The sequence below is a fragment of the Lytechinus variegatus genome, chromosome 4 (genome assembly GCF_018143015.1).
Source record: "Lytechinus variegatus isolate NC3 chromosome 4, Lvar_3.0, whole genome shotgun sequence".
Taxonomy (NCBI): domain Eukaryota; kingdom Metazoa; phylum Echinodermata; class Echinoidea; order Temnopleuroida; family Toxopneustidae; genus Lytechinus; species Lytechinus variegatus.
In genome coordinates, this window is record NC_054743.1 from 22,338,977 (window position 1) to 22,351,412 (window position 12,436).

General features: G+C 35.6%; 1 protein-coding gene across 1 annotated transcript in view; it reads left to right on the forward strand.

Moving 5' to 3' along the window:
* Window positions 1–9,724, forward strand: part of LOC121413633 (2-oxoisovalerate dehydrogenase subunit beta, mitochondrial-like) — a 60,097-nt gene extending 50,373 nt beyond the window's left edge. The window contains exon 11 of the mRNA XM_041606540.1: window positions 9,302–9,724. The gene's annotated coding sequence lies outside the window, so the exon portion shown is untranslated. The remainder of the gene's footprint in view (window positions 1–9,301) is intronic.
* The last annotated feature ends 2,712 nt before the right edge of the window (window positions 9,725–12,436 follow it).

Sequence of the window (12,436 nt, forward strand, 5' to 3'; positions counted from 1 at the left end):
GATTAGAAGAAATTGTTCTGCTCTTTAAATTTTGTGCATTCACACCTGTCAAAAGCAGATCTAGGGCCTTTCCACACGTGAATCTTGAATCATTATAATAATGATTGCAATTTGTCTTTAGAATCATCAACCCTTTCATAAGCTCACTTGATAACTGTGATTTGAACTCGAATTCCGAGCGAAGGCGTTACATGTCCTTGGTGACTTGTCAATCAAAGCACTGCATCGCGAATACAAACTACGATCAGTGCATTACAATTGTATTATCTACGGAAGTGCTTGAAAGGTCAGGTAAGCTCCCCCCCAAAAAAAAAAAAAATGTTTGGAGGTCAAGTCTCTCACACGCAAAATTCATACCATAATCATCTCCAGAGTTGAATTTGATTTAGTGATTGTGATTAGCGCTCATGATTCTAATCATGTTCTTGTTTGGTTTCACATGTGCTATATATTCCTCATTAGCCTTATTTTTCACTGGAATAATCATTCAAATTACGATTTTTTTACCGTGTGAAAGGGTGGTAAACTTCTCAAGGTTATAAGCCTGCAATGAGACTCTCTTGACCATATTTTGACATTCAGTTTAACTCGGACCGTGGTCTTTGACACCATTCTCATTATACTTTTTTAAAAATTGATAGGCCATTTCATTTCGTGATTAATCACTGACCTTTGTGTTACGGGCAAAAAAGCCAGGAAAACATTGCTCTTTGAATTAAACCCCAAGTTCGGAATACAATTCTCTCATTCCTGTATGTAGGAAGGATTCAGACCTATTACTCTTTCCTTATATTTAATATTTCTCATAATTTACTTTCACACTGTTCCTGTGACCATTAAGGAACTCTGAAAAGTACCTATATATTTATTTGGGATACTACATGTACAAGCAGTTTACTTTTGTATTGGCAATATATCCTCAAGGTACATGTATTTCTTGTGATCTGGTAGGTATGAACTCAAATAGTGCCATAAATTTCCATTGCTGAAAAAGTGATGATTACTTCTAGTTGATAGTCCATGCTTACTGTGTATTAATCATGCACCCTGTGCGTTACTTTGGTCCATAAGGGGCATGGGGAAACGATTTTCGTTTCGAAGGTCATAGGGGATATAGCTTGTGATTTGGGATGATGAAGAGGAACCATTGCAAAGAGGCCGTTGACTTTGTTCTTCCATTTTCTCACTTTGCTATTATAATTACCAATACTGTCCAGTTCAAAGTTTGGTTTTATAATTTACAAATGATGCACTGAGAAGTCCGAGACAGATTCCTGTTGCCTTCCACACAAAGAGGAGTTTTGACCGATCTGATCAATGGCAATTGTGGATATCTGTCAAGGTTATTAATTCTTCATATGGGTCTTTTGAAATAAGGAGCAGCACTCTGATTGCCCAGATGAAGATGCATGCAGGAGTTTATATGTACATCCTATTTAGAGTGCTTTTTGAATGGCAATATGCATTCTAGATGTTAGGGTTGTTGGCTATCTGTAGTAACGATCGATCAGATCAAGTCAATCACTACTTTTTGGTAGACAGGGCCCTGTGAACAAAACACTAGAAGCAGACTAGAGTACTTGATGGTAAGCAATCATTTTGAGAGAAAGTCTCTAGTACCCTTTTTACACAGGCTAAAATTTCCTTAACCCCGTACTATAGGTGGGGCTAAATGCTATTTAGCCCCACCTATAGTATGGGGTTAAGCTTAGCCCACTTTCTTTTTACACAGCATTTTTGCAAAGTGGGCTAACCCCACCTGTAGTACGGGATTATTTGGCCCTGCAAAAAAGCAGGGTTATCCCACCAATTGCGGTGCTAAGAGCGATAGTACGGGGTTAAGATCGCTAGTGTAAAACGAAAGTGGGCTAAGCTTAACCCCGTATTATAGGTGGGGATAAATAGCAATTTAGCCCCACCTATAGTACGGGGTTAAGGAAATTTTAGCGTGTGTAAAAAGTGTACGAGTGAAGTACTTGTACTATGAATGATCGACAAAACCACTAGTCCGGGGTTAGCGAGTTTCGTGTGTAAAAAGCAAGCATTCCTTATCCGGGGTTAGCAATAACAATTTGGCATGTGTGAAAAGGAAAAAAAATAGTACGGGGTTAGCGATAGTCCGGGGTTAAGAAAATCCTGTGTAAAAAGGGTATTTATTTAGTGATATTGATATGTTCATATTCCACAATCATCAAAGTACATTTCGTAATCATGTTTACAATGAAAAAAATGCATAAAATAAGCAGGATTGAAACGTAGCAATGAAATGAAAAAAAAGTGGAGGGGCCTACTAAAAAGCAGAGCTTGTAAAATGTAGACCCCCTATCAAAACACAAATAGAGTAAAATAATCAGCAAAATTCTATAAAATTATATAGATATAAACACTGTAACACAAATGTATTTACACTATATACAAAATTAAATATTGACTTCAAAAAAATAATCAATACTACCGTGGATAAGTATGAAGTTCACAAATATTTGATTGAATCAATAAGAATTCAGGAGAAATTTTTTGATGAGTAATTTAAATCGTATAAGATTAGCTGTCTCTTTCATTTCTCTGTCCAGAGAATTCCAGAGTTTTGGTCCTGTGAAAAATACAGTTTTGCTAGAAAATACTGTTTTACTTTTAGGTAAGTGATAGTCATTTGATTGTCTCGTATTATATGAATGTAAACTATTGTTTCTCATAAATTTCTTTTGTAGGACATTAGGTACACTATTTCTATCTAGCTGATACATGAATTGGAATAGTTGCAAGCGGTACAGGTCATTGATTTTAAGGATACGTTTCTGACGAAACAATTCATCCGTATGAGCTCTAAAGGACATATTGCATATTATTCTCAGTACTTTTTTCTGAAGTAGCAAGACTTTATTTAGTCTCGTTAGAGAGGCATTACCCCATGCCAGAATTCCATAATTAAGATATGGTAGAATTAATGCACAATACAACATGGATAGCGCCTGTGTTGGAAGAACGTATTGGAAGAACGTATAGGTGAATTCCTCATTATTATCATAGATCTAGATGGTACTTTCTTGTGAAATAATGTATGCTGAAAATTTTTGACACAAATAGGCATAATTAACTCGGAAATGGGCCTTTTGTGCTCATTTTCTCATTTTACTATTAAGCAATATACCATAATCATTTGGCTTTTTTGATATAACATTAACTTATAAATTGGTCATTTGGAATCTTTTGTAAATTCATGCAAAAACTTGACTTACGATATTCTTTTTAAAAAAAATACTCTCTACTTTTCTTGTCTTAGCATACTATACATGTCAGTGTTGTTATGATTTGTGTTGGTAATTTTGCAATGAATATTCATGAACACTTGAAAATCACAACAAACTTTAGGAAAGGCAACATTAACCATCCTCTTGAGGTTTTTTTTTTTCAATACACACTATTCTTGAGCTTGAGGAGATATAACATGTCCAAACCTAGTTTTTACTGAAGAATCTCATGACTGTTGTTATGTTGACTCTGCAGTCTGCATGTTTTTGTAAACAAAGCCTACTACGTGACAAGCTGACAAACGTATTTGAACGCATTCATTTTTAAACCCAGACAGCTGCATCGCAAGCATTATTTCAAAGTATATTTTCTATTTTGAAGGAATATGTTTTGGTATTCTTTGATGAGATTGGAAGTAATATCCACATCTGCCTTGGTAATAAGGAAACTTTCTAGTAATGCATGGAAATAAACAGAACTTCTCAGGCTGTTGTTCATCCATTTTACTGGGGGGGTCTCCATTTTATACTAGTGTCTCTGGGTTTTCGTATAGGACCGCTCTCTGTCTTTTCCTTTCGTCCTTGCTCTTTCAAATATTATCTCCAACACTTTGAAGAAGGGGGGAAGATGATGAGGAAGAAGAAGAGGAATTAGATGAATAGGAAGAGGAAGAGAAGGAGAAGGAAAAGAAGGAGAAGAAGGAGGAGGAGGAGAAGAAGAAGGAAACTTTCTAGTAATGCATGGAAATAAACAGAACTTCTCAGCCTGTTGTTCATCCATTTTACACTTTGAAGAAGGGGGGAAGATGTTGAGGAAGAAGAAGAGGAATTAGATGAATAGGAAGAGAAGGAGATGGAGAAGGAAAAGGAGGAGAAGAAGGAGGAGGAGAAGAAGAAGGAGGAGGAGGAGGAGAAGGAGAAGAAGAAGAAGAAGGAGGAGGGAGGAGAGAGGGAGGGAGAAGGAGGAGAGGTTGGAGAAGGAGGAGAGGTTTGAGAAGAAGAAGAGGAGGAGAAGGTGAAAGAGGAGGAAGGGAATGAAAGGTCAAAGATGCAACTCTGCATCGGTTACTTTCACTCAACTTCTGAAGAAGTTCAAGCTGAAAAATCACAAGTTGTTTTGAAGAAGAAATTGGACGTTGACAGACGCGATGAACCCTTTCCTCTTAAGTGGGCCACAAAGTTAAACAGCTGTGATCCTCCAGTAATCTAAATCCGAATGTTTTTTTTTTTTTGTTCGGAAAACCTGTGCACCGACTCGTTGCACCAAGGAGACATCACCTCTCCTTGGTTGCACTCTACACTCGGCAATATGCCTCTTGAAAAAATTCAAAGGAATAGGCATATCGGTGTATGAAGTGCAACGAGTTGAGTGAGTGTACTGTAGGGGTCTCCCGAACGAAATATCTAGTCTACCAGAAAGAAATAAAAACTGAATTGGGGAAGTTTTAAAGAAACCTGATGAGGAACAAGAAAATAATGGCTGTTTCGGCGAAAACGATCATGTAAACCTGTACTTTATTATGAAGTTTGCTAGTGGTAGAGACAATTCTCACATGTACTTGTACATAAGGGATGCAGGGCTTTCTCTCTAGACGGTATACAAATATTACACAGACAATATCTTACTACATTTATCATAATTTGAGAGAAACTTGAAAAGAAATATTAATTTCTGTGAGTTGTCCCTAGTCCCTTTCCTATTTGCGAATTATATTTCATGTATATAATTTCTAATTTTTATAACTGTATGAAAAAGTAACTTTTTGGGAGTGTGGAGGGGACGGAGACAACTGTCATTTTGGGTCATTAATATGAAACTGTGATACCATGGTGATGGAATATTTTGTTGTCGCCATGGTTGTGGTGATGGCATTGGGATTTGGTTGGTTTATTTTTCCGCACACAAGGTCATCATAAAAGGACAAGATATTAACCGCAATAATAGCAATTTCAGTTTTCTAAATTAACGATACTGTATAAAGCAGTAACATGCTGAGGCCCCAGTTTGGGGGTATTTATTTTATTTTTTGGGTCATCTGTTAGTTATTCATTGCATTTCGGGTCTAAACAAAACGTATGCTTCATTAAAGGTGACGTTGAACTGCTGTGCATTAATGCAGATATCTCCTTCCTCGGTATCATCTGTATACCCCCATTCAGACTGACAGATTCATCATATAGTGGACCATATTGGTCTTGCGTAGCATGATGAAGTTCTTATAAGAAATTTGACCGAGTTTCAACAATATCCAATTAAATGTAAATCGTTTGGTGCGGACTGCAATTGATTGCTTAAGCCTAAAAGAAACTTGATTGAAGAAATCAAGTGAATATTTACAGTTGAATTAGGTCCTTGTTTAATATCTAACCATGAAAATTGGTCTGAAACAAGAGTGCCAAAGCCATAGATAATCATGCTATTTGGTGATGCCTCTCTTTAGTTTTCAGTGAAAACTAAAAATGGTGTCTTCAATCCTTTCATCTGGTAGGATGAAATTAGAATTTTCATTGAAGAAATATTCTTCAGTTGCCTTCTTAACTTCCTTTGATGTGATGATAGTCAGTAGCTTGGAGCTTAAAATTGTGAGATTCTAATTGGCGAGTTGTCTTGACCTAAACGTGTAGTTTCATCATACTCAGTAAGAATAAATTTCATTAAAACCTGGTTTTCTATATAAGCTTTCAGTTATTGTTTGAGAGTAAACAATTAAAAAAAAAATTAAAACAACGTTTTACTTATGACCTGTAAATATTAGAAAAATGTTGCAGTATAATTTTTTTACATTTTTGTTTGAAATTGAAGTAATAAGCGATCAATTAGTGTCTTCAACTAGGTTGTATAAAGTGATTTTGCAATAGACAAGTACATTTCTTGTCTGTATCCCTATGAATTTCCTCTGGTCTGGACAGAGTCTCAAACAGGCCAGGACCAGATGGTGTTATGATGTGGTTCGCTCTAGATGAGACGATGGCTTCATACCACCGCGCTCCACCAGATCTCATCGTAACCGTGACGGCAGCCAGATATGAGTTGCCTGCATCGTCCCCTTCATGCTGGTTCCGTCCACTTGCATTTTGACGTCAAACTTAATTTGGGCAGGTTGCTTGAACTGTGCTTGATTATGACCCATTTATACCATTTGGTATGTTTAGTAATTGTCAGTGCCTGTGTGTGGTGTAAAAAACAAAAGTTTGTTACCATGTAGGCAACTTGCTTCACTCAGATGATACCAGTGGGTGTCTTCAGACCGACTCAATCACCAAAATACCTTTACATAAATGAGAACTTTGTCAGGCCTCAGAATTTCTGAGAATTATTGCCCTGCATTGATACCCAGCTGAACCAGACCCTTTCGATGTAAGTTCTGAAAGTTATTAGGGGAAAGTGCCAGTTCATCCATCCCCAGCTCGTCCACTTACCACATAGTCTACCTTCATAGTCTAATGCCATTTGGTCCATCAACATTTTGTTTAACAACCATTTGGTCCAATCATCACTTTGTCTAATCACCTGTTTGTCTATGACCATTTCGTCTTGTAACCTGTTGGTATGATGTCCATTTTATTTTCATTCATTTCGTCCAATTAACACTTAGTCCAATTATACTAAATGGTATATGGACTAAAATGGCTATTGGACCAACTGGTTAGATGAAATTGTGAGTGGCCAAAATGACGATTAGACCATGTAGATAGTGGAATGATGGTAGACGAGTTGGTAATTGGATGAATTGGCATTATACTAGACCAATTGAAAATAAACTGTTATTTGCATGCAAACTGCGAAGTAGCCACACTGAGCTGGAAATTTCTCCCTATTTGCTTGCTTTCACGCTGTAAGAGCACCCACAACCTTGGAAAATCCAGCAAAAGCTCCCACAATTTTGACAATTACCTAGCAAGTATTTTCTTTTGGGGATATATGATTAATTTCCTTTCACACTGGCTTTTTTGTAATAAAACTGCATAATTGGTAATAGAAAATAGATGCGTGTTCTAATAAACCCATATAACTCTTCTTGTTTTGTTCTTGTCATTTTAACTTCCCTTTTCTTGTAATAAACCCCCACCCCCTCCCATGTAAAATGATATTTAAGTTTTTCCACGTTTGATAAATAAAACAAAATTTATGTGATGCCTTCAATGATGAACATTAAATAAAGTGTTCAATTGGAATCATATCTTGTTGTTCAAAGTAATCTTGTTACAAACCGCAAGTACAGGATACAAGGGAAAGAGAACACTTTGTTTTTATTTTATTTTTCAAGAATGAAGTGTAAATAATATGATATTGTGAAAGATAATTGTACTTTTAGAAATGGAAAGGAAATGAAAGATATCCCCTTCCAAACTCTTTGCAATTCTGAGTATTTTTGCATGATTTCTTTTCATTATTTTGACTTCAAGAGGTCAACAACAACAACGAAAAATTCTTATAGAGTGAAAGTGCTCAAATGGTACAAGGAATTGCCTGGCAGCCTGGGCGCATCTTATTATTACAATAAGTATTTAGTTACTTGAAAATTGATCCATGTTCATCAATATCAAATGTTTCAATTAAATGATACAAATGGTAACCTTTCTGTTATCTGTTATTCAATTCGCAGTACATCACATGAAGAAGAGCAAATATTATGATAGTTTTGTTTATTTGACGCAATAACTTGAGTGTTTTATTAACAGAACAAAGTTCATATCTCTTTCTGATCACAAGGTTTTTTTACCACATTTCCATGTATTTCCAACTTCAATATGCATGTGATATCAAAATCATTTTGGCCAAAGGCTCCTTTACAGTTTCTATTGATTGTTATGACTGTTTCTTGATCTGTTATTGGCTGTTCTTTGTAATTGCTCTTTTGTTTAAAGGCATTTGTTGGCTTTTTTTACCATCAGTCCGAGGGTTACAATTTATTACCTCCTTGGGCCCATTGCATAAAACTTTTAACCTGAGAAAACTCAGGTTGTTTTTACTGGAGTTTTTGCCCTGTGTTAAAATCAAATGGCAGATATCAGACTATCCTTAGTTTTCAGTTTTTACCAGAGTTTTCTCAGGTAAGAAGTTTTATGCAACAGGCCCCTTGTGTGCAGAATCAAAGGAAACCACCACCCAAGAAGAGAAACAATCTTATTGGAAAGAGTAAAATGAAAGGAAAAATTTAAAACAAATTTCTTTAAAACCAGTTATGAATTAAGCAAGTTATGGACATTTAAAATGTCTTGTATTTTCTATGGGGATCCTGAAATCGGCCAACATATTTTAGAATGGCAGATTTTGTGGACAACTCTCCATTTTGTTATTTCACAATGATATTAAATTTATATTAATGTACCAGATCTAGATAGATGAAACTATGGTAACAATTAACCTTGATTTTTAAAGATTTTCTAGTGAAAATTTGCTGAAGCGACATTCTTTTACTTTTAATACTAAAGGAATAATAATCATTCCTCTCATACTCTCTTCAGATCCTACTTTACTATCATGTATGTATAATTCCATAGTTGTTTATTGTAATCAACTTTAAGTTTACTTTTCTGATAATAAAACATGTGGGAGAAGGGTATTTAGTACAGTTATATATCCCCTACGTTCATTTTTTTTATTTCATAACTGATTTGATGACATTTATATTAAGATTATTAGTTCTTATGCAGATGGTTCATTCACAGTCACTCAGAATTGGTTTAGTGGGAACTGGTTCGGAAAATGAATGTGAACAGGTTCTTTGATTTTTTTCTCTTCAATGTTATGAAATAAGATTTACTGATTTTTTTCCTGGGTTGAGGGTATCTGACAGGGAGGGGAAGGGGAACATTTCAATTTTCAATACATACACTCCCCATCCCATCCCCCCCCCCCTTCCCTAAAAAATGGAAACTTGAAGTACAGCAAGTAATTTTCTCACTAATTTTTCTGAGGAAGTAAAATTCAACTTCGATTTATGATAACATGATATTTTATTTTTCTAAGTATCAAGAAGCTCATTGGTACGCAAGTCATGCTTAGCTTATGATTGTACGTTCTTTTCTTTCTTCTTTATTTACAGATCTGAGATGTGTGCCCGTGCCACCGCTGCTTGTGTGGATCGCATCCATTCTATTTCTGCTGATATGTAAATAAGATATATTTTCTTTGTATTCTCAACACTCTGTTAACAGAGTCAAGTCAGGTCTGACTACCCTCTGAATCCAAGTTCAACCTTGAAAATGGGATCTGCTGGAAATCAAAGATATTCTTGTTTAATAGATCGGACTACTGTCATATTTCGTAGTAGTCAAAGTCAACTTGGATGTCGTGTCAGCAGGTAGTCAGCTGAATATGAGTACTTGTTTCCCAGTTACTCTGACTTCCAGTCACCTGATTCTTAGTTTCTACTCCATTATGTGTCAGAAGAATAGACTCCCAGGGAGTCCCAGCTAATCACATTCTTAGTGAAATTAGTGTGTAGATACTTATTTGAGCAATCTTATCAAACTTGGATGGAGTGTCCGCAGGTAGTCAGCTGAATATGAGTACTTGTTTTCCAAATACTCTGACTTCCAGTCACCTGATTCTTAGTTTCTACTCCATTATGAGTCAGAAGAATAGACTCCCAGGGAGTCCCAGCTAATCCCATTCTTAGTCAAATTTGACTCCACTGAAATTAGTGTGAAGACACTTATTTGAGCAATCTTTTATCATGACTTACGAGATTCACTAGGTGAATTAATTACTGAATTCCAACCTGCTCATGTTTTTTCATCAAAGATGAATGATAAGTATTGTTATAAGCTACTGAAATCCTTCAATTTGATTGGCTAAGGGCAAACTTATTGTAAATTTTTATCATTTGTTGTTAATAACAAATTCTTTACAGCATTTGTGTGCTTTTTGTGTTTTCTTGAAATTTTTCATATACCATATATATTTTTATAGGAACCTCATGATGCATTGATGAATATCATTTTGTGAGGGTAAAACTCAACACAAATAATATAATCATTAATGTGTAAAGTTTATAATCATACATTATATGCTCCACTAGACCGAGATGTCTCTACCATAAAACGATGGAATGATATCCAAGTATCATTTCCATAATCTAGGCACAAAAATGACTGAGATTGACGAAGCTTGTCATGGTTCTGCACTTTTATGCATAGGATCATTAGTGACAATTTCTCATTTCATTGAAACCTGGTATTGATAGCCCTCTGGCCTTGGTAAAGGGTTATCATTTTCGAGTTCAGTAACTACAGCTAATTTCTCATACTAGTAGGAATCAAATGTAATTTTACAGCATATGAAAAGCAATTATTTTGTGGTTGAGATCCATTTAAACAATTTTGACACATTGTGACCCTTTCATCTATGACAGGACTTTCAAAAAGAATTTTAAACAACTGATGGGGAAACAGAGGTCTGTTTAGTTTGAAAACCCTACAATTCCTGTAGGTGACATGACATTTGCTCCAGGGACAATAGCTCCGGGCCTAATTTCTCCAAAGGTGTAGGGGTAGGGTTAGGGTTGCTATAGGGTTTCGTGTTAGGTTTGGGCGTAGGGTATAGTGTTAAATCCAGGGTTGAAGTTGGTCATTCGATCGGTGTGTGGCAATTACAGCGGAGCAATTGTCGCCGGGGCAAATGTCATGGATCTTTCCTTGAAACCCTCTAGAATTGTGTTTAACTCTGATCAACTGACACTAATCTCCATAAGTAGAATTAACTTATCAGTTCATTTGACAATCAAATAATCACAATTGACAGGGAATGGTAAAAATTGATTTCTTTACCACAAACCATAATGAAAGAGTGCTGCAATTCCTGTAAACATGTGAAATATACATTGTACACACAATTTTGACATTTACAGCTTCATGTAATTTTAAGCACAAAGTTAGACCATAGTCTATGAAGGTTGAATTGGACTTCAGATTATGGGCCTTTAAGTCAATATGATCTGCATGAGTACATGTATGACAATAATATTTTTGTATTCATGTTTTTCAGTGAGCTAGTCCTGAAGGTCAATGTCGTCAATTATTAATCTGTTCAAACGTTCAATATCTCGGGGTTGAGCCCAGTTCCCCCTCCCACACACACACCATGATAACATCATGTGTGAACTTGTTTTGTATATAATATCACAACACTCTCTTGGATACATTCACTGGACATGATTATTGATTAATGAGAACCAATTACTCTAATAAATGTTGGAGGGGGTATTAAAAGTGGGAAATGTTTTTGACTCGTTGTTTTTTCTTTCTTTGTTTTAAGTTGGAGTCCCATTTGTCAATCGATCATAATAATGAATATTCACTTGAGGTATGTTTGCTTGTAGATGACAGGAATTGAAAAGGATATATGTTTGCAATACAACTGTATTCTGATTTATGTCAATTTACTTACAGGGGCACCAGAGCTGGCTTGTTATGTTTGTATGCATACGCTTAAATTTGTGGTTTGTTTGGTAAGAGTGCACTATGACGTAGGATGTTGGCAAATTTAGCTTGGTGCAAGTATGATCATGATGATCAAGTGCATTTTCTTGGTCTAATTTTGGACTGGTAACAAAAGATGGTTTTGTTACATTGCTTATTGGTCAAGGAAATATATATGGAAGTGCTTCCATTAATTTGACAAAGATTACTTTAAAATCTACAAATTTGGGAAAATGGGATATTTACATGCTTTCACAAGAAAATTGTGATTACATGAGGCGTTTTCCCCCCTCTGTTATTGATTTGTATGAAGACATCCATGACTAAACTACCACACAGTAAAAAAAATTATACAATGCTGTTTACTATATGAACCTTACAGTAATTGTTGAACAGTTTAAAGGAGAATGAAACCATTGGAACAAGATAGCTTGTGTGATAACAGAAAAATCAAAGAAACAGATCAACAAAAGTTTGAGAAAAATCGGTCAAATAATGAGAAAGTTATGAGCATTTGAATATTGCGATCACTATTGCTATGGAGATAGCAAATTGGCAATGCGACAAAGATGTGTGATGTCACTGATGAACAACTCTCCCCATTACTTTAGTATATATTTCTCTTGAATTGCCTCTTTTATCACATCTATCCATAGATCATGTGTTCTTTCTACATGAGGGCATGTAATACATATTTTTTAAGAATACATAATGGATAAAGAGTTTGTATCATCGTAAGAAAAAGCAAAAAGAGACAT